This window comes from Mauremys reevesii, linkage group 5 (genome assembly GCF_016161935.1).
Source record: "Mauremys reevesii isolate NIE-2019 linkage group 5, ASM1616193v1, whole genome shotgun sequence".
Lineage (NCBI taxonomy): Eukaryota > Metazoa > Chordata > Testudines > Geoemydidae > Mauremys > Mauremys reevesii.
Genome location: NC_052627.1, coordinates 29287533 through 29308347, shown reverse-complemented (window position 1 = coordinate 29308347; position 20815 = coordinate 29287533). Strand labels below are relative to the sequence as shown.

The 20815-nt window shown below is 39.3% G+C and overlaps 1 long non-coding RNA gene across 2 annotated transcripts in view; it reads left to right on the top strand.

The window, feature by feature from the left end:
* Window positions 1–20815, top strand: part of LOC120407019 — a 91885-nt gene that overhangs the window by 6441 nt on the left and 64629 nt on the right. The window contains exon 4 of one of the 2 annotated variants that reach the window (XR_005599749.1): window positions 1–66. This exon is cut by the window's left edge and continues 193 nt beyond it. The exons of the other annotated variant lie outside the window; for it this stretch is intronic. This is a non-coding gene — a long non-coding RNA (uncharacterized LOC120407019). Of the gene's footprint in view, window positions 67–20815 lie in introns of those variants that run through there. 2 annotated transcript variants of the gene reach the window in all.

Genomic DNA, 20815 nt, shown 5'->3' with positions numbered 1-20815 from the left:
TTCTATATGTCGCTACTTTTGAGTTCCTGGTTCTGTTCAGAAATGATATCGGCTTGTAACTGAAAAGTCTTGTTTCCTCACACACCGAATAAAGAGCCTGCTGACTGACTCCCTCTTTTGAATTTATTTGCCTAGTAAAATGGGTATTAATTTGGCCTGCAGTACACTTGCTGCAGCTTTTGCTGAAGTGAAAGGTCATACTCTGGAGCTGTTTTTCATTTTGTTTTATATGTGTTAATGAATTACCTCTGAGTTCTGTTCTGACAGCTAAAAAGCATAATCATTTTTCTTTTCAGGAGGACTGAAAGAAAAGCAGTTGTTCCTATTTGTGAGATGATTTATTTAAGATCTCTTCCCGCATGTTTTGCTTCTGCATTTATATATAGTTGGTGAAATCCTGATCTCACTGAAGTCAATGGCAAAATTACCACTGATTTTTTCAGGGCCAGGATTTCACCCTGGATTTTTTTTATTTTCAGAGTTACTTTCTTTGCTAATTCAGTAAAGCAGCATATTTTAGTAGCTAGATGGTCCTTATTTTTGCTATTGCACAAGAGCCCAATCCTGCATTCATGACATATGCAAAAGCCCCAGAAAAGCCAGACCTCCAGGATGGGGGGCCTAGATAAGAGAAGGAAAAATAGCAGCAGTTTTTTCATGCAGCTGTCTTCAGACAGTGCATTCTCCACAATCTTAGACTAAACGTATACTTGAGATGAGAGAATATGTAGTATGTCATTGTAAATGACTGGAGCAGGAGACATCTGCTTTCTCTACCTTTTGTTCTCCAGTTATTTAAAAATATGATCTATGTTTTATATATTCTAGCAGGAGGAAGGGAATATTGTTTGAATATGTAAAAAAAAAAAAATCCAAAGTAATATACTGTTCTGTCTTCTGTCAGCTGATACTGTATTTTGAAATCCTTCTGCAAAATGTTACATTGTCTCAGATATAATTCAGACACTTTAAAAAATAAGAGTATGTTAGTGGAAACTATCAAGCCTACAGTTGCAAATTAAATGATGAGAAACTACAAAGGGAAATGAATCCCGGGCATGGGGTTAAGTCCGTGTAAAAGGGCTTTGGGCTGTGTTTGAAAGGCACCGGGCTAAAGAACAGAATCTTCAGCCTAACCAGTAGATTCATTTGTGCAGCTGCTGCACAGGATGTATGTCTATCAGCGGTCAGTCTTATCTCCCTTCTTGCCATTTTGGGTCTCTGGTGCCGTGCAGTGGATCCTGTGGTGGTGCCTCTGCTGGCGTTGCCCATTGCCAACCCCTACCCTATGTTTGGGTTCAGAAATTTGCCTCAGAGTTTGGCTCAGGAGTGTGTAGGGTTCTGTGATGTCCACATTCATGTCTTCCCCCACTTCCCGACCCTTGACTAAATGAAAATGTAACATGGCTGCTGTGTTAGCTTTGGGGCTTTCTGCTGCTACAGTACTTGATGCATTTAGTGTGTGTGCAGTGTAGGTGCACATTTCACAAATGTGTATTACTTTAATCTGAATGTCGCTCTTTTTATAAACTGGTTTTATGTTACAATTTCCCATTTTTCCCCTCTCCTGCTTAACAAGCTTTGTTGAGTGGAAGATACAACTAGGCTTCAGATTCTCACTAGGCTGGAAATGTCAGTTTGATTTCAAAATATCACTGAAAATAGTCACCAAGAAATTACCCAAGTATTACATATTTAAATTTACTGAAAACTTGCACTGTTAATTCACAGTGTGGGTGTAACAGAGAGGCCTACTTCTTTAAGGGCCAGGGGCCTGTAGCTCACTAACACTATACAGTGGGCCCTGCCTGCCACACTTGGGATAAGGTGTGAGCTAGGTATGGAGGAGATGATTCTCCTATAAAGAGCAACAAGAAGATACAGAAGGGGGAATGCTCAGGGCAAGAGGCAACCTTAGAGACTGCTGGGAGTGAATAGGTTCTATCAAGGAACCCTGAGTCTTCAAGGGAAAAGGGTTGCAGGTCAAGAAAGATGTGGAGTATGGACTTGCTGAAGATTTGAGAACTTTATTTTGGGAATGACTTTTATGTTAAGAAATCCAGCCCCAAGGGTGGGGTGTGCTGAGCTAGAGAAGAGCTTATTTGGTAGTTTGATTTAAGAGTCTGTGAGTTGAAGAGGGAAACTGAGGGAGGGTGTCTGACCTCAGGCCATGAGTGGGTGCTTGGGAGGCAGTTGACCTGTTCATAGTGTCGCAATCTATTTAATTATTAAGCCTATTACTATCCACAGGAAAACTGTAGGGTAAGCCTGTTTCTGCAAATGCACAAGAGGGGGATGGAAGCTCATGCACTTGAAACTTGATGAGGAAGGACTGCTTTCTCAGGAGACCAGAACATAACTCATGTTATGAGGACATATAGTTCTGGTTCACACACTACCCCCCCCCCCCAATTCCCTGCCAAAGCTCTGGCATCTCTTTATGGTTCCACACACAGCTGAATGCGCTCTCTCTCTCTCTCTCTCTCTCATTTCAATGTCTGTGAATTTGGATATAAATGAATAAAAATGTTTTGGAGGATAATACTGTGTACATCAGTGTGTAACTGCTGTAGAGCAGTGAATATTTGAGATTTTCTTGATGTTGATATAAAACAAACTTTCATGACACTTTGTTCTGCTATGCAATCTGAGAATATTTTACATTTGCACTGTTGGGGGGAGTTATGGTCCATTGATTAAGGTTCTGGCTGGGATTTGAGTTCAGTTCTCTGTTCCACCATACATCTTTTGTCTGACTTTGGGCAAAGTCTTTTGGTGTCTCTGTGCCTCAATACCACTCCTCCATCGGTAACAAGTTCTTTTCTAGCTTACAGGCGTGTTGTATAGATAAGGATCTGCATGCTTTTCAATATTTACATGGACCATATTACTGTAGTATCTTTTATGTGTGTGAGATCCTTTAAAAACTTGAGACTTTCATCTTCAAGAGCGATTGGTGATTTAAATTTAAAAGGGCCTAGTTTTCAGAGGGTGGGTGTTCAGCACTTTCTGAAAATCAGGCCCCAATAAGGTGTCTTAGGTTGGCGCACTCAAAAATCAATGTACTTGAACTCACTAGTCACTTTGGAAAATATAGGCTATTAAGTCTCCTCACTCCTGTGATGTTAAAAAAAATTATCTCCATTGTACAAGTGGGAAAGCTCAGGCTCTCACACACTGAAGGTAGGATTTTCCAGCATATTTAAGTAATTTCAGCACACGTTCCATTGAAAGTCATTGCTCCTAAGTAATTAGTGTTTCTGAAAATTCTTTGCTAAGTGACTTATCAGCAGTCAAACAGCATGTCCGTGGCAGAGCTGGGAAGATCCCAATGTGTTCCTAGCCCTGTACTCTAACCAATTGACCATGCTTCCCCACCCCTATTTCTATATGTTCATCTTTATATATGTCAGAATTGATTTGGGAAGTAAATGGCAACAGGAAAGTACACAAGTGCCTGTAACTTGTATTCTAATGTGTTCAGTTAAACTAACTCTTTACCTGGTCAAAAGCTTCTAATACTTTTTTCATCATTTTGCAGCTAACTACAGCTTTCATAACATACAAGGTTTTAGTAAAGTTATTATATATTTTAAGAAACTTATTTTTGCCTAGCTGCCACAGCAGCTTTGTAGGAAATGAGTTTCCTTTCCTTGAGAGTCTCTGTTGTCCACCAGTCTTAAAAATGAATGCTTTATTTCAAATGTCATTTGTTTTATACCCATGTCTCTATTTTTCTTTGTTCTTTTTCTGCTTGTCTCTAACCCTGACCACGTTAACACCATAGCAAAATCAGGGACTGGAGAGAGAGTTGTATATCACTGTCTAATGTACCACATCAATGATGATCTAATTTAATCCATATTTTCAGTTATTAATTATACTGTTTTACTTTGTGATCCTGCACTACTGGTATTTAGACTGCATTGAAATGTACATACAGTTCTGTTAGCTATTTTTCAACAGATCTTTATTTTTTGCCTACTTTGTTACCCAGAGACAGTGCCTTCAGTCATCCCACAGAACAGCAAGCAGATTTAGTGCAAGGAAATAGAGATAATTGGATTTTAAAATCTTTTTATGTTCATAGTTTGAAAAAAACCATGGTAGTTTACTGATGTTTTCCCTAGCCTGGCCAAGATCTATTGCACTGAAAATCACAGTGCAGGCTATTTATTTACAGGGGTCTAAACATGTGTATTTTTATAATGTTTCTGCTGTCATAATGAATTACCAGCTATAAGCTGTCCTTTGTTGGTTTTGGTGAAAATCAAATGAAACCCAGCAGGAGCTCACAGAGTGCATTGTCCAAGAGTGTAAAAATGCTGTGTTGATGACAGATCATACTGTTTTTATTAAAGCTAAGAACACTGACTTTACTTTGCTTTTTGACCCTAGTGCTTTACTGTCAAGGTGATTTTATTTCTACAAATTTTCCTTCTGCAGGCCTCATCAACGATTCACCATAAAACGTTAGACAAATTCCCATCATCTGTATATGATTATAGCAGGTTCTGTTGTGCTGCTTGCCACAACTAGAGAGATGCTTTTCAGCTTTGTCTAAAAAGGAATTGGTTTACCAGCTTTTATTCATGACACAACATCTCCTTGTTTTAGTACCCGTTTTCTTTGGTTTTTTTTAAGTTGATAAGGACATAATTGGAGGAATTTTAATGCCATATTTTAAGAACATTTGCTAAAGACTGCAACCAGTTTTCCTGCAACCAATTTTTCTAACTGACCAATGAAAAATGTTAATTGAAAAACTGTTTTAAAATAAATGCACTGATGACAAATCAGCAGGAGGCCCATGACAATCTTGTGCTAGGAAGCCTGGGTTTATTAAAAAGTTACTGGAAAAATCCCTACATGTCCATGCTGAAAATAAGCACAACCTTTAAAAGATGTGGGCTGGCTTTTCAAAGATGTGCACTCATATCTTTACCAGAAAACCCAACAGCAGGACAACCCCTCTTCCCCCACACCATTGTTTTTATTCTGAAGTGTTTAAAATGGACCTTTGGGGGGTTTCTTTTTAAATTTCCACATACTAAATCCTCATTTTTTGAGTAAACTACAAATTTTGGTTCCATTTTGATGTTTTTCAAATTAAAAAATGGAAAAGCAAAAAATGCACTTTTTTTTTTTTTAAGAGAAAGTCTTTTATTAGAAAACATCTGGCCAGCTCTGTCTATAAAATACCCCAATGCTTTGTGGGTGTGGGACTGGATATTTTTGTGCATAAATTTGTCACACATACGTCTTTGACAACCTACCCTTGTAGGTCTTAAAAATAATAAATTAACATGGATATTGAGCACATTCTTGAATGTGTCAATGTTTTAGAGTCATAACTTGACATTGACGTCACAGTGAATTTTGTGCAAAAAGTGATGACAGGACATGACCCTAAATTAGAATTAAACCAGTTGCCAGTCCAGCTGTCTCCTGGAAGCTAGAGAAAGATTCAAGCCACGAAGCTTGTATGTAGATCTAGAGTCAGACTCTAATCCTCTGAAGTTGTGGAGTTTTAGTTCTGACCTATAGAAATTAGCACAAGGAGAAAAGTTCAGATCCTGAATTCTTGTTCAGATCTCTCTATAGTGGCAAGTAAAGGCCTAACATCCTAAGCCATTAAACCAATGGTGGCCAAAGTAGCAGTTTGACCCACAAATGGTCTTATTAGTGATAAAGGTGTCATATGTCATGAGTCTGCAGCTAGTACAGGCTTTGAATTGACCTAAGCAATCTCTGTCCTCCTGGGATATTGAAAAGGACTGCCCAGGTTAGAGCTGTGTTCTTCTCCTTACAAATCTCTTTACATTGTCACCTCTACACCTGAATCATGCATCCGACAAAGTGGGTATTCACCCACGAAAGCTCATGCTCCAAAACGTCTGTTAGTCTATAAGGTGCCACAGGATTCTTTGCTGCTTTTACAGATCCAGACTAACACGGCTACCCCTCTGATACTTGATACCTGAATCAATTGTAAGTTTAACAATTTTGCAGTTCTGAAGATGAATGCGCTCTCTGTAGCCATAGATCCTGGGAATAGGCATCATTCCTCTTTCCTTGGGCTATCCCCTTGATTCTTTCTTCCTTCCTCCTTGTCACCTTCTTTGAGTGGCTGCTGCTTTTGCATCTTCCCTCTCAAAGGAGTGTGATCAAAGGACTCTGGAAGGATAGAGACAAGGAGACCTTCCCCACCCCTTACAAACCACAGCCTCTACACTCTGCTCTTTGGCAGTAGCACCAGGGTCTCTGGTCTTCTATGTCAGTGTTTCTCAATGACTGGCCCATGGACTGGCACTGGTCCCTGAGATCTCCCTGGCACAGTTTAGGAGAGCATCAAGCTGGTCTACATCAGCTCTACATCACTATTTTTTGCCCTATAGAAAGGAAGAGGTGCTGCAAAGGGAGACCTTCTGTGCTACTAGCATTGCTAGCTGAGAAGGGGAGAATGCTGGTGTTCTATTTTACAAGGCTGCCTGTTCGAGACACCTGAACTACAACAGTGTGGCTCATAGGTGTTGCACTGTTAGTGGTGCTTATCTCTGGCAGCCTCTGATGATCCATCATTCCTCTTTGCAGAACCTTTGTTACCACAATGTTCCCCAGCAAAACATGCAGGGATACAAAGCAGGGAAGTGACGTGTGTGAGGTATGTGGTATGGCCACAGTTATACAGGACAGTTTTGAACCTATCCACACTTGATATCTGCTTACGTGCACAGTGCAGGTGGGTTTCCTTGACTAGGAAACTTAGACCATTTCTGCTGGAAGGGGCATTAATGCAGTCAGGACTTTTTTAAATATTTGGATTTGGACAATTAAAATTAAAAGAATTTGTGAACCTGTTCAGGTAAACACGTTCTATGCTATTTTGATTATTATCCAATAGCACAGTGAACCCTTTCCTGGTGTTAGGTCCAATCCTGCAAGCAGTCTGAAACCAACAGGAGTTCCAAATGCCAGATAATGTGAAGAACTGGGCACTTTTCACTGTGAATTAGGAAGCTTATTTCCTTTCAGCCTGCAAGTTATGTCAACAGAGTATCCAAGTGTTTTACATATTTTAAATTGCTGGCCAAATCACAGGTTATTCAGCAGCCTGATCTATTACTAGGAATAGATTTGCACATACCACATTCTTTAAAATATGCAGAAGCAATTTTGGGGCTGCAGAAACACTTGTAGAGTGTTGAATGTATAGGTCCTGGTTTGTCTTTGTTTTTAAACTTCCAGAAATGTAAGCATCTGAGGTCTCAGGTCAAAAGTGTTGAAACCTGAGTCAACTTTATAACTGTAGACATTTACCAATAGTAAGTGCAGAAAACAAAAGGACCCATAAGTGTGTCTGCTCACACACAGGCAAAATACTCTGTTCAGTCAGCAGGGGCAGGAAGTTTGCGTGTCACTTGTGGAGTATTATCCACCTCTTTCCCTTAACCCCATGGAATCTTTCTATAGGTCTGGTGATCTACACATGCAGAAAGGCTGGGCTGGAACAAGAACAGAAAGAAATACAAATGGCTCTATAAGCAACAGCACAGAGGTTTTCACAGAGTGAGTATTAGCTTTTGCTTCAATCCCCTTTGTGAGGAATCGGGGTGCCTGCATGTGCAGGAGAGCCCCAGGAACTGGTGGTGGTGGTGGACCCAAGAACCAATGTAGAGGAATAGGGCCTGAAAGTAGTCAGTCTTGGCCTCCAGCATATTTTTTTTTCTTAATTTGTGTTACACTAGCACCTAAACCCCAGTCAAGATGAGACATAAGAACATAAAACTGGGTCAGACCAAAGGTCCATCTAGCTCAGTATCCTGTCTTCCAACAGTGGCCGATGCTAGGTGCCCCAGAGGGAATGAACAGAGCAGGTAATCATCAAGTGATCCATCCCCCGTTGCCCATTCCCAGCTTCTGGCAAACGGAGGCTAGGGACACCATCTCTGCCCATCCTGGCTAATAGCCAGTGATGGACCTATCCTCCATGAACTTATCTAGTTCTTTTTTTTTTTTAACCCTGTTATAGTCTTGGCCTTCATAACATCCTCTGGCAAAGAGTTCCAGAGGTTGACTGTGCATTGTGTGAAAAAATACTTCCTTTTGTTTGTTTTAAACCTGCTGCCTATTAATTTCATTTGGTGATCCCTAGTTCTTGTGTTATGAGAAGTAAATAACACTTCCTTATTTACTTTCTCCACACCAGTCACGATTTTATAAACCTCTATCATATCCCCCCTTAGTCTTCTCTTCTCTAAGCTGAAAAGTCCCAGTCATATTAATCTCTCCCCATATGGCAGCCGTTCCATACCCCTAATAATTTTTGTTGCCCTTTGCTGAATCTTTTCCAATTCCAATATATCTTTTTTGAGATGGAGTGACCACATCTACACACAGTATTCAAGATGTGGGCATACGATGGATTCATATAGAGGCAATATGATATTTTCTGTCTGTCCCTTTCTTAATTATTCCCAGAATTCTGTTCGCTTTTTTTGAGTGCCGATGCACATTAAGTGGATGTTTTCAGATAACTATCCACAATGACTCCAAGATCTCTTTCTTGAGTGGTAACAGTTAATTTAGACCCCATCATTTTATATGTATAGTTGGGATTATGTTTTCCAATGTGCATTACTTTGCATTTATCGATATTGAATTTCATCTGCAATTTTGTTGCCCAGTAACACAGTTTTGAGAGATCCTTTTTATAGCGCTTCGCAATCTGCTTGGGACTTGAGTAGTTTTGTATCATCTGCAAATTTTGCCACCTCACTGTTTACCCCTTTTTCCAGATCATTTATGAATATGTTGAAGAGAACTGGTCCCAGTATAGACCCCTGGAGAACACCACTATTTACCTCTCTCCATTCTAAAAACTGACCATTTATTCCTACCCTTTGTTTCCTATCTTTTAACTAGTTACCAATCCATGAGAGGACCTTTCCTCTTATCCCATGACAGTGTACTTTGCTTAAGAGCTTTTAGTGAGGGACCTCGTCAAAGGCTTTCTGAAAATCTAAGTAAACTATATCCACTAGATCCCCCTTTGTTCACATGCTTGTTGATCGCCTCAAAGAATTCTAATAGATCGGTGAGGCATGATTTCCTTTTACAAAAACCATGTTGACTCTTCCCCAACAAATTATGTTCATCTATGTGTCTGACAATTTTGTTCTTTACTATAGTTTCAACCAATTTGCCTGGTACTGAAATCAGGCTTACTGGCCTGTAATTGCTGGGATCACCTCTGGAGTCCTTTTAAAAACTTATCTCACATCAGCTATCCTCCAGTCATTTGGTACAGAACCTGATTTAAATAATAGGTTGCAGACTACACTTAGTAGTTCTGCAATTTCACATTTGAGTTCCTTCAGAACTCTTGGGTGAATACCATCTGGTCCTGGTGATTTATTACTGTTTAGTTTATCAATTTGTTCCAAAACCTCCTCTGACACCTCAATCTGGGAACGCTCCTCAGATTTGTCACCTAAAAAAAATGGCTCAGGTTTGGGAATCTCCCTCAGATCCTCAGCCTAGAAGACTGAAGCAAATAATTAATTTAGTTTCTCCGCAATTATCTTATCCTTGAGTGCTCCTTTAGCATCTCGATCGTCCAGTAGGCCCACTGGTTGTTTAGCTGGCTTCTTGCTTCTGATGTTCATAAACATTTTTTTGCTATTACTTTTTGAGTCTTTAGCTAGCTGTTCTTCAAATTCTTTTTTGCCTTTCTAGTTATATTTTTACATTTCATTTGCCAGTGTTTATGCTCCTTTCTATTTTCCTCACTAGGATTTAACTTCCACTTTTTAAAGGATACCTTTTTGCCTCTCACTGCTTATTTTACTTTGTTGTTTAGCCACGGTGGCTCTTTTTTTAAGTTGAGCCTCTATTATGGTGTCTTTAAAAAGTTTCCATGGAGCTTGCAGGGATTTTACTTTTGGTCTGTGTAGTTTCCCTGTCTGAAATTAAATGCTAAAGTGTTGGGTTGCTGTAGGGTTTTCCCCAGCACAGGGATGTTAAATTTAATTATATTACAGTCACTATTACCACGCAGTCCAGCTATAGTCACCTCTTGGACCAGATCCTGTTCTCTACTTAAGACTAAATCAAGAATTGCCTCTCCTCTTGTGGATTCCAGGAGTAGCTTCTCCAAGAAGCAGTCATTTAAGGTGTCGAGAAACTTTATCTCTGCATCCTGTCCTGAGGTGACATGTGCCCAGTCAATATGAGGATAGTTGAAATCCCCCATTATTATTGAGGTTTTTTATTTTAATAGCCTCTCTAATCTCCTTGAGCATTTCACAGTCACTATCAGGTGGTCAGTAATATATCCCTACTGCTATAGTCTTATTATTAGAGCACAAAATTACTATCCATAGATTCCATGGTACAGTTTGGTTCATTTAAGATTTTTACTTCATCTGATTCTATGCTTTGTTTCACATATAGTGCCATTCCCCCACCAGTACGACCTGTTCTGTCCTTCAATATATTTTATATCCTTGTATTACTGTGTCCCACTGATTATCCTCATTCCACCAAGTTTCTGTGGTGCCTATTATATCAATATTCTCATTTAATCTTCTTATTATTTAGACTTCTAGCATTGGTATATAAACACTTTAAAAACTTGTCACTTTTTAGCTTTCTGACATTACATGATGTAATTGAATGGGACTTTTTTCCATTTGACTAAAACAACAAGGAGTCTGGTGGCACCTTAAAGAGATTTATTTGGGCATTTATTAGATGCATCTGAAGAAGTGGGTTTTTTACCCACGAAAGCTTATGCCCAAATAAATCTGTTAGTCTTTAAGGTGCAACTGGACTCCTTTTTGTTTCTGTGGATACAGACTAACAGGGCTACCCCCTGATACTTTCATTTGACTGTTTCTCATCAGATCCTACCCATATTTCATCATCTTCAATCCTCTTCTCCTTACTAGGACATAGAGAATCCATTAATAGATTCTCCCCTAAGGTTTGTTGCTGTCCGAACCATGTGCTCCTCTGCACCTGTTGGCTTTCCTCCAGCCCCTAGTTTAAAAACTGCTCTACGACCTTTTTAATTTTAAGCACCAGCAATCTGGTTCCATTTTGGTTTAGGTGGAGGCCATCCTTCTTGTATAGGCTCCTTTCCCAAAAGTTTCCCCAGTTCCTAATAAATCTAAACCCCTCCACCCCAGACCATCATCTCATCCATCAACTGAGACCCTGCAGTTCTGCCTGTTTAAGTGGCCCTGGACTTCAATCTCTTACCTAGCAGCCTAAATTTGGCCTCCAGGACCTCTCTCCTATCTTTCCCTATGTCACTGGTACCTACATGTACCACAACTACCGGCTCCTCCCTAGCACTAGACAGAAGTCTATCTAGATGTCTTGAGAGATCTGCAACCTTCACACCAGGCATGAAAGTCACCATACAGTTTTCCCAGTCATTGCAAATCCAGCCATCTATGTTTCTAATGATCGAATCTGCCATAACTATTACTTGTCTCTTCCTAATAACTGTATTTTCCTTCCCCGGAAAGGTATCCTCAGTGCGAGAGGATACCACGACACCATCTGGAAGGAAGGTCCCAACAATGGGATCGTTTCCCTCTGCTCCAGTTGGATGTTTTCCTTCCCTGAGACTTTCATCCTCTTCAACAGCCCAGAGTCTGTCAGAGCAGGGGTGGGACTGATCTACTGTGTCCCAGAAGGTCTCATCTATATACCTCTCTGTCCCCTGTAGCTCCTCCAGCTCAGCCACCCTGGCCTCCAAAGCCCGTACATAGTCTCTGAGGGCCAGGAGCTCTTTGCACTGAATGCACATATATGGTACCTGCCTGTAGGACAGGTAATCGTAGATGCTGCATTGGGTGCAGTAAACTGGGTAGCCCCCACTCTGTTGCTGGACTTCTGCCTGCATTATGTTTTTACTCCTTAAGCTTGTTTGTTGTTGTTGTTTTTTATCGGGGTGTTTAGCTTTAAGTTTAAAGAATGTTAAGTGTATCTAGCCCCCTGGCTCGCTCTCTCTCCTCTAAACTCCCTTGCAAAACTCTCCTGTTAGCTGCTCCTGTTTGTTACTCCCCATTGTGCTAGGTGCTGTATGTACACAGATTAACAGACAGTCCCTGGCCCTAAGTGCTTACACTTTAAATAGTCTAAAATAGTGGTTCTTAACCTTTACTACAGCCTGCACCACTTTGGTTCTCAAAATATGTTTTCGCATCCCTTAAACCTAAAAAACATGTTCTCGCACCCCTTAAACCTAGATATATTTTGTTTGTATATTACAGTAATCGTTAAAAAATGTATAATGTCAATAAATACATAGGTTTGATGAAACAAAGTAGTTGTACTTACATGCCTGTGCTTAATTTGTGTTTTCAATGATTTACCTTCTAAAAAAATCTGGCATGTCTCGCACCCCCAGAAAGGGCATCTCGCATGTGCACCCTAGGTTAAGAACCACTGGTCTAAAGGGTGGGAGGAGGAAGGAAGTATGTCCCCCATTTTCAGATAGAGAGAGAGCTGCTTTGAGAGACCAAGTAACTTGCCCAAAAGGAATTTGTGGCAGTTGGGACTTGAATTCGTATCTCCTGAGTTCTAGTATGGTGCCTAATCTGTTATAACTTCCTAGATCAGAATGAAAGGGGGATTTATGGCTTTTGGGATCAGAACCTCTTGCCCATTCTGAGTAGGGCAAACCCCAACCTCTGACACAGTGATCCTTGGTTCTGCCCCCTCTGAGCCCTCTGCTGCAGGTTTCTTGCTGGGAGGAAGTGACCCAGCTGAGCTGCTTCGTTGTATCAATTTTTTTTTCTGATTTAATTTATTTCATATTTTCTAATTAGCAAAATTGTGACAGGTGGGTGATATAGTGTAAATCATATTTAAGTACACTTATAGTGAAAGGAAGCTAATGGAATTGATTTAGCTTTTTTAAAACAACAACAACAACAACAACACAGCCTTTTCTTTATAAGGAAGAGATAAGGAGATGAGGGAGCTGATGTAACAGGCCTGATATCAAGTAATATCCCCATGTTGTTACTATATAGTCGATCCTGTACTCTCCTGTAGCTGAACATCAGCTTGCATTCGTCATGCTAAAAACTTTTTATTCATTGCATAACTTAGCAGAAAGACTGGCCTGCAAAGGACACTAATGTTGTAATTAAAAAAACCCACTTACATCACTGCACCAGCTGCTTCTTTTTAAAACAGTATTTTGTTTTTCTAATTTTACTTGGAGTAAGTGGTCAGTACCAAAATTCTTACTACCCTACTCAAGTTCTGACTGTTGGATTTTTCAAGGCTCTTAGATGATCAGCTACTTTATCATATTGTATCATATTTATAAATATTAACCCCAATCCTGAAAATATGCAAGTGCATAACTTTTAAGTCTGATTAGTCCCATAGAATTCAGTGGGATTAATCACTTGAATAAGATATCCACATGTGAATGTCTACAGGATCAAGGCCACAAACCCAACACTATGTGGTTAAAAAGCCCCCCCCCCCAACTCCTTCTGGTGCACTTGCTACTGCAATATTATCTGGAGCACCTAGATTCAGACAGGCAATGCCCAATAGTCAGAGTTGCATGTGAATATCTGAACTGAGTCCTAAACTATCTTTTTTTATTGTTTTTTTTCCTAAACATTGAATTTCCTAATTATTGAATATAATGAAAAAGCCCTTAATATTGCTGGGGCAGCAAGTAGGGAATTTGTTTTTAAGATTATCTAGTTTAAATGTTTTTTTATATTTTCTATAAGTTCCAAACTGCTTTGATGTTCGAGGTTTTATGTTTTTGAAAGTCTATATTTTATACATAGATTTTTTCTTTTTAAAATAAGAAAGACACAATCATCCCGAGTAAAACATTTTTATCTGAAAAGAGGAAAGAAACCATCTATAACCCGGTCAGCAGTGTAACTGAACAGAATGGATGGAATTTTGGCGTGCTATCTAGCTGAAAACTATCAAATACTATACTGCGATACTCTCATTTAAAATGAGTATTGTACAATAATTCATTGTATATGTACAAAAATATGGAAGCCTACCAGTTGCCTCAACCTTTTCCATGCTATGACCCCATGTTAAAATTATTTCAGGATCTACTGTTCACATTTTTCTATAAAGAAAGGAAAGGGAGTTGTGAATCCCAGGGACCTATTTGAGAGACTCTTGGGGGTTGCAGCCTCCAGATTGTGAATCTATGCTTCATATCTAGAATAATAGATTTATAGATTTTCAAAGCCAGAAGGGACCATTAAATCATCTAATCTGACCTCTTCTGTAACACCAGCCATGGAATCTCATCCAGTTACTCCTGTATGGAGCCCAATAACTAATTTATCAAGACAATTATACCACACTCATCAACATAACAGGATTAAAACGTGCTTAAAGTTAAATATGTGCATAAGTGCTTGTTTAGTGGAGAGAAATGTAAGCATGTGCATATATACTTTGCTCAGTCAGGGCCTAAATGTTGCCTTTTGGTCCGGACACCTGTATCTGTTCCCTGTGTACATTATTTGCCACTTTTTATTGTGTAACAGTTTGGGTGGCAGGGTTAGTACTAAAAGTGACATTGTACTATGTGTTTTTTTTTCAGTTAACATGTAGCCTAGTCTTAAAGTGTGTGTTCTCTGTAAAGCTGAGTAAAAGCCCAAATATCTCTTAAATCTGGACATCTGGGCCACGTTCACAACCCATCTCTGGAAATCAGGAAGTGCTTTGCTTCAGGGGCTTCAGCTTCCTATAAAAGTTCCATAGTCAGCTGTGTGCCCTTTTTTGAGTTTGCAAGTACCGGAATACTCTTTAAAATTGCATTGTTTGATTTCTACAGGTGTAATAAACTTTAACTAGGATATGCATTGAAGTGTACAGTAGAATCTCAGAGTTGCGAACACCAGAGTTACAAACTGATGGGTCAGCCACAAACCTCATTTGGAACTGGAAGTATGCAAATAGAGTACTGTTAAACATAAACATAAAGGTTGTTTTTTTTAAAAAAGAAAGATCTGACAAGGTAAGGAAACTGTTTCTGTGCTTGTTTCATTTAAATTATGATGATTAAAATTAGCATTTTTCTTCTGCATAGTAAAGTTTCAAAGCTGTATTAAGTCAATGTTCAGTTGTAAACTTTCAAAAGAACAACTGTAACATTTTGTTCAGAATTACAAATGTTTCAGAGTTATGAACAACCTCCATGCCTGAGGTGTTCCTAACTCTGAGGTTCTACTCTAGGGTAACATACACTGCCTCTGTGAAACTGAAAGTTTGTTGCTGCAAAAAAACCTCTTGCACATAGAATGTTTCCCATTTTGCAGCTGATGGGGTTTAATACTTGAAAAGTAGTTGTTATAGGAAGTAAATACTAAAACCATGTAAAGAATTGCATTTTTCTATAAGAACTGAGATGTCTTAGTGAAAAATTGCTAACTATAGATGAAGAGTATTGTGAGATTTGAAAAGTGTTGTAGTGTCTGCAGGTGGTATAACTCCAGTGTTGTGAACTTATGATTTTTATCACATATCTTGTGATATTTGGTCATTTTATTAAAAGCCCCACTCCTGCAGGCAAGTAATCATGTGGGAATCACAGTTTACATTATATGAAAAGTATATTTCCAGCCCTGGTGGTTGCACAGAAAAGCCTGAAAATGTGATCTGAGTGTATCTTACACTCAGAAACCACAAGGCAATGAGAGAAAACCTAAAATGTTGTTTCATGATTTTGAGGGCATGATTCATGATTTTTGAGTGTTTGGGACAGACAATAGTGTAAGTGCATAAAGGTGAGGATGCATGTATTATTTGTGACCTATTTGCTTTTGTAACTTGATTTTGCATTAACAATTTCAGAATTTGGAAGAATTTTAAATATGTGTTTAGCTGACAAAAGTGCTTTCTTGGAGGGGTATGGGCTTTCTCAAACACTTCCATAGTGAGCTGTGTCATCTTTGAATTTGCATATGTTCCAATAAAGAATGTTTAATTAGATAACATCCTGATCTATGAATGTAATGCTTTGCTGGCAGCTGTGGTCCATGTATGCAACAGCTGTATCCATCATTTAAAAAAAAAAGGCTAACCCCTCTTTGCACATCAGTCACTACTCATATTTGAAAACAAAGGTTAGGCACACTTTCCTTTTCACGTAGGTATGTTTGGGTTGTGAGGTACACTCTTTTCAATTTGCAGAAAAGCATACTTTCTTCTTTTTAAAGTTAGTGTTGTTGCTGTATTTTACTATGCATGCTACATCCTTACAGAACAAAGTTAAACATTTTGTAACAATTTTACTCTTTGCAATGCACTTGCTTCCGTTGCCAGCCAGTGGCAATATCTATTACTGCAGTAAAGTATAGAAGTCAAATGCACTCTTGAAAAATACAGAGCAATTAGAATGTAGGTGGAGCTCCACCTCTTAAGTGCTTGTTTCCTTTCACTTGGTGAGGCAGGTGCTGAAATTGCATTGCTTAGAAGCTGTTGGATCATACTGAGTAGAGCTGACAGGAATGTAAATATCATGTAGTTTTTACTTAAGGAAGTAACTTTGGCACAGAGTCTTGCACCATGAAAGGGAACCTGTATACCAATTTTTTTTTACTTGTGGCTTCTGTTTTTAAAAGGTTTAAAAGGCTTTACAATCCCATCAAAATAACTTAGAGTGAGCGAAATCTTGCTCAGCCAATATAGTAATTGAAAAAGGCAGACATCATAAGCAAAGACCATGTGGTCTAATGGATGATGTAAAGGGCTGTGATCCAGGAGGCTCCCTTTACATTATGAACCCTTCTGAGCCACTAACTCACTATGTGACTTCAGGCAAGTCTCTTGACCTCTTCTTGCCTCAGTCACCCAGCTGTAAAATTGGGTAAAGCAGGATCTCTTTGAAAACCAGATGTTGGATCTGAGCTGGGCTTTTCAGAGTACATAACATCAGCCAACTTTAGGATTAGAGTTCTTCCACAACAGCATTTATTAAATGTTATACTTTTTAAATGGAAGGTGATAAATGTTGTAATCTACATAACTAATTGAAATATGTTAGGGCTTATCTTGTGTGTTTGATGCAGTAGCATATTTGCCCATTATTTAGGGCTAAATAAATCTTGTCCTTTGTGTGGGGGTAGGTTTGTGAAGGAGGAAAAGAAAGGGGATCTATTTTCCTCACACACACAGTCAGGATCTCTCCACGGCATGAGAGAGAGAGAGTTAGGAGAAAGAGTCAGCTAATGCAGTGGCCTGAACCACAACCCCAAAGGAGCAAAGGTAAGATAGGGTGGGTGTTTTAGCTGAGTTGGTGAATACTGGAAAAAAATCAGTACATACTGGCTTGAATTCTTAAACAGGCTTACCTAGATTATCTGAATACCTCTTTTTCTATCTGCTTTCCTCAAATATTTTAATGAATGAGTTCACTGGCAGGAATGGTCACAGAAACCGATTTTGAGTGAATATTGGAGACTATTAGCAGAATTAATTTTTAGTCCCTGGCTCTGCAATGGAGTCCACAAGTGCCCATGCAGGGCCCAGTGCAGAATTTGGGCCTTCACTTCTATATACACATTTGTTCTGTGATTGTAAGTGTTTTGCTCATCTAATCAGGGAACAGAAACATAACCACATGATCTATTGGGACAATCACAACTATCCAGCACAATTTCAATACGTATAGGCAATTTCAGTAGACACATGTTACCGCCCCTGTGGACAATTCTCATTGATGACAATGAGTTCTGCTGTAGGTCAAGGCCCCTTAAGGTGGATAGGAATTAAGTGAGCTGCTCACCCAACAGTTCTGGAAATCTCCAGTTGTGGAGCAGAGAAATGTTCATAAAGAACAAGATTTATATTATGTAACTCATCTAATTTGAGACATAGCTAATTTTCAATAGCTTCTTTCTTGTTATGCTGAAAACTGGTCTTATTTTTCATGGTAAAATATTGCACTTTTCGCTTTCATTTGTTTTCAATTTTTTTAATACATTGAAGCAGGTGTTAAGAATAGAAAAAACAAATGGCTATCTTACTGAAAAAATAGCTGAAAAGAACTCTCAGTAGCAGGCAACAGACTTCAACCACACAATGTAGTAGCATGGGGCTCTTTATTCTGTCATGCACTGAGATAATTGATGAACGCTTTATGAAAAATAGCACATTTTGAACTAACAAAAATGAATAGACTTTGTTTAACAAAACACCAATAAGAAGACTCACTAGGACAACTTGTGGAGTAGACCCCCAATCCTGCAAAGATTTAATTTAAGGCACTTAATGCCTGAAATTAAGCACTTTAAAGTAATGGGACAGTTTCTGGTCCAGGCTTTTTTAATCATGTTTGTTTATGGTAGACACCATCTCTGTCCATCCTGGCTAAAAGGTCCATCAATGGCTATTAGCCAGGATGGGCAGGGATTGTGTCCCTAGCCTGTTTGCCAGAAGCTGGGAATGGGCAACAGGGGATGAATCACGTGATGATTATCTGTTCTGTTCATTCCCTCTGGGGCATCTGGCACTGGCCGCTGTCGGAAGACAGGATACTGGGCTAGATGGACCTTTAGTCTGACCCAGTATGGTGGTTGTTATGCCTAAGGTCCACCCAAGACTAGGGTCCCAATGTGCTGGGCACTGTACGAACACAGTGTAGCTGACAGTCTCTGCCCTAAAGAACTTAGTCTAAAGTTGTTTACAATTACAATGGTGTGTAGCATACAGACACTGCACACCCAGTTAGCATAGATACAAGTAGCAGTGCAGATGGTGTGGCACTGCTTAGGTGAATAGAGTAAAGACACTTCTGAACCCTAGCCTAAAGCGTGTACCCTACAGGGCTTTCTACATGCTCAGGCAGTGCCTTCCACATTTACACTGCTCTTTTAGCAATGTAGTGTCCTGCTGCTTCCCTGCTGCCAGAGCCTTTCCCTGGTATAGGGAAAGACTCTGGCAGGGGGGAGGGAGTGGGGAAAGTGCCAGAGCCTTTCCCCACTGCTTGTCCCCTGTCGGAGCCTTTCACAGTTTTGTGTAGTTACTCACTTCAGTGACAAGTATGGACACAGTCTGTCTTTCATTGCAGCATGTGTGACATGTACCCTACATACCACTGCAGGTATAGGCAAAGTCTAAGTAGACAAGTCACCCACAGGGTGCGTGTTCTTTCCCTCACCCCAAACAGAGTGAACAATGTGATGGTGGCCAATGGCATGTCAGGGCTACAATTTGATTTATTTATTGGGTTGGTTTAGTTGGGAGGGGAACAGCTAAAATGGAAAGAAAAGTAGAGAGAGAGGAGACAATGAAGAGAAGGGGGGAAGGGCAGTGGAGAGGAGGGTAAAAGGGGCTGCTGGGGAATGAAGACACTGAGGGAGGAGACAATTGGAGCAAACAGACAACAAATACAGGGCTTTAACCCCTCTCTGCTGCCCCTTCAGGAGACAGAATTGGACCCTGTGACAAGTTAAGCATATGCATAAGTCTTTGCAGGGTCAGGGCCTAAAGTGCTATTCAAAGAAGGAACAGACTCTGGCCTGGAGATTTACTTCTGTTCTTTCTTCTATTCCTAGCTGGGACCAGCTCAAACATGTAAAAATCCAGCTACTTTTAAATGATCAAATGAGTTATTTATTAGGGAAATAAATCATAGCTAAATGTATATTTAAGATCTTGAATGTACAAAAAGATTGGTTATTCTAAACAATGGTGCTACCAAAACACACAATTCTTAATTGTGTTGCCAAAAAACAGCTTAGTGTATGTATAAATATGCTATAATTCCATGTGTATATGGCTGTCTATCTTTTACCATCCAGTTACACAGGCAGGAAGGATAGTTTCTCTCAAAATCCCCATTATTTTTACAATAATCCTTTGATGAATAAAAAGTACATATTTTAAGCACTTTCTTGTATTTGCTTTTGTTCATTGATAGAGCCAGCACGTTCTAATGAATCTGTGACACAGATAAAAAGCAGAAGAGTGTCTAGAGTGCTGACTTCTACATTTATTTTCTCATCACAGAGGGCAAAAAAGCTGAACATTTCAAATGCATGGATTCCTCTGAAAGCTTTAAACCTATTAGGACAGATGCATCGCAACTTTGCACAAAGATTGCCCCCCAAGTAAGTCTTGATTTTAGGACTAAGCCAACCTGGCATGCAAGAGCAGTTGCTGTTGATCTTTTATACTAATTTTGGATTAATTGTGATCTACAGCACTGCGTAAACATGCTAACCTAGTACTTCAGCTTCACCACAGCTAAACATTAATCCTTCTTAATGCTCTAAGTCAACTTTTAGTCCTTAGCAGAATTTACCTTAATCTCTGGCTAGGAAACTAACTGATTTACAAAACATAATCCAAGAGCTCCAGAATCTTAAGGAAAATGTGCACTGATGCAATTCACTTATGCAGAATATATCTGTCTGGCATCCTTCACAAAACCCAGTACTTGGAGCAATTGATCGAAAATGTACAGAGAGCTCTTGGTGTCATGTTTTTAAATGATAAACTGAAAAGACACCTTCAGTGCACTTGTTTCTTTGATTTTATTACCTTAAAAGCTTCCAGTTTTTACCTTCTCTGCTTAATGCACCCTTGTTTTGTAACAGCAAATCAGCTAATGCAGTCTTAATTGTTAGGTAAAATATTTGGGTATTTTAATGTATACTGTACATGCTAAAATCATTTTTTATTTTGGTAAATAGCTCTGTAGTTCCATGGTATTTAAATGTTTTCTATAGCTAGTTTGATAGCTATTCTAACTGTATTTATTACGTAGGTTGCATTTTAAAGAGAATGA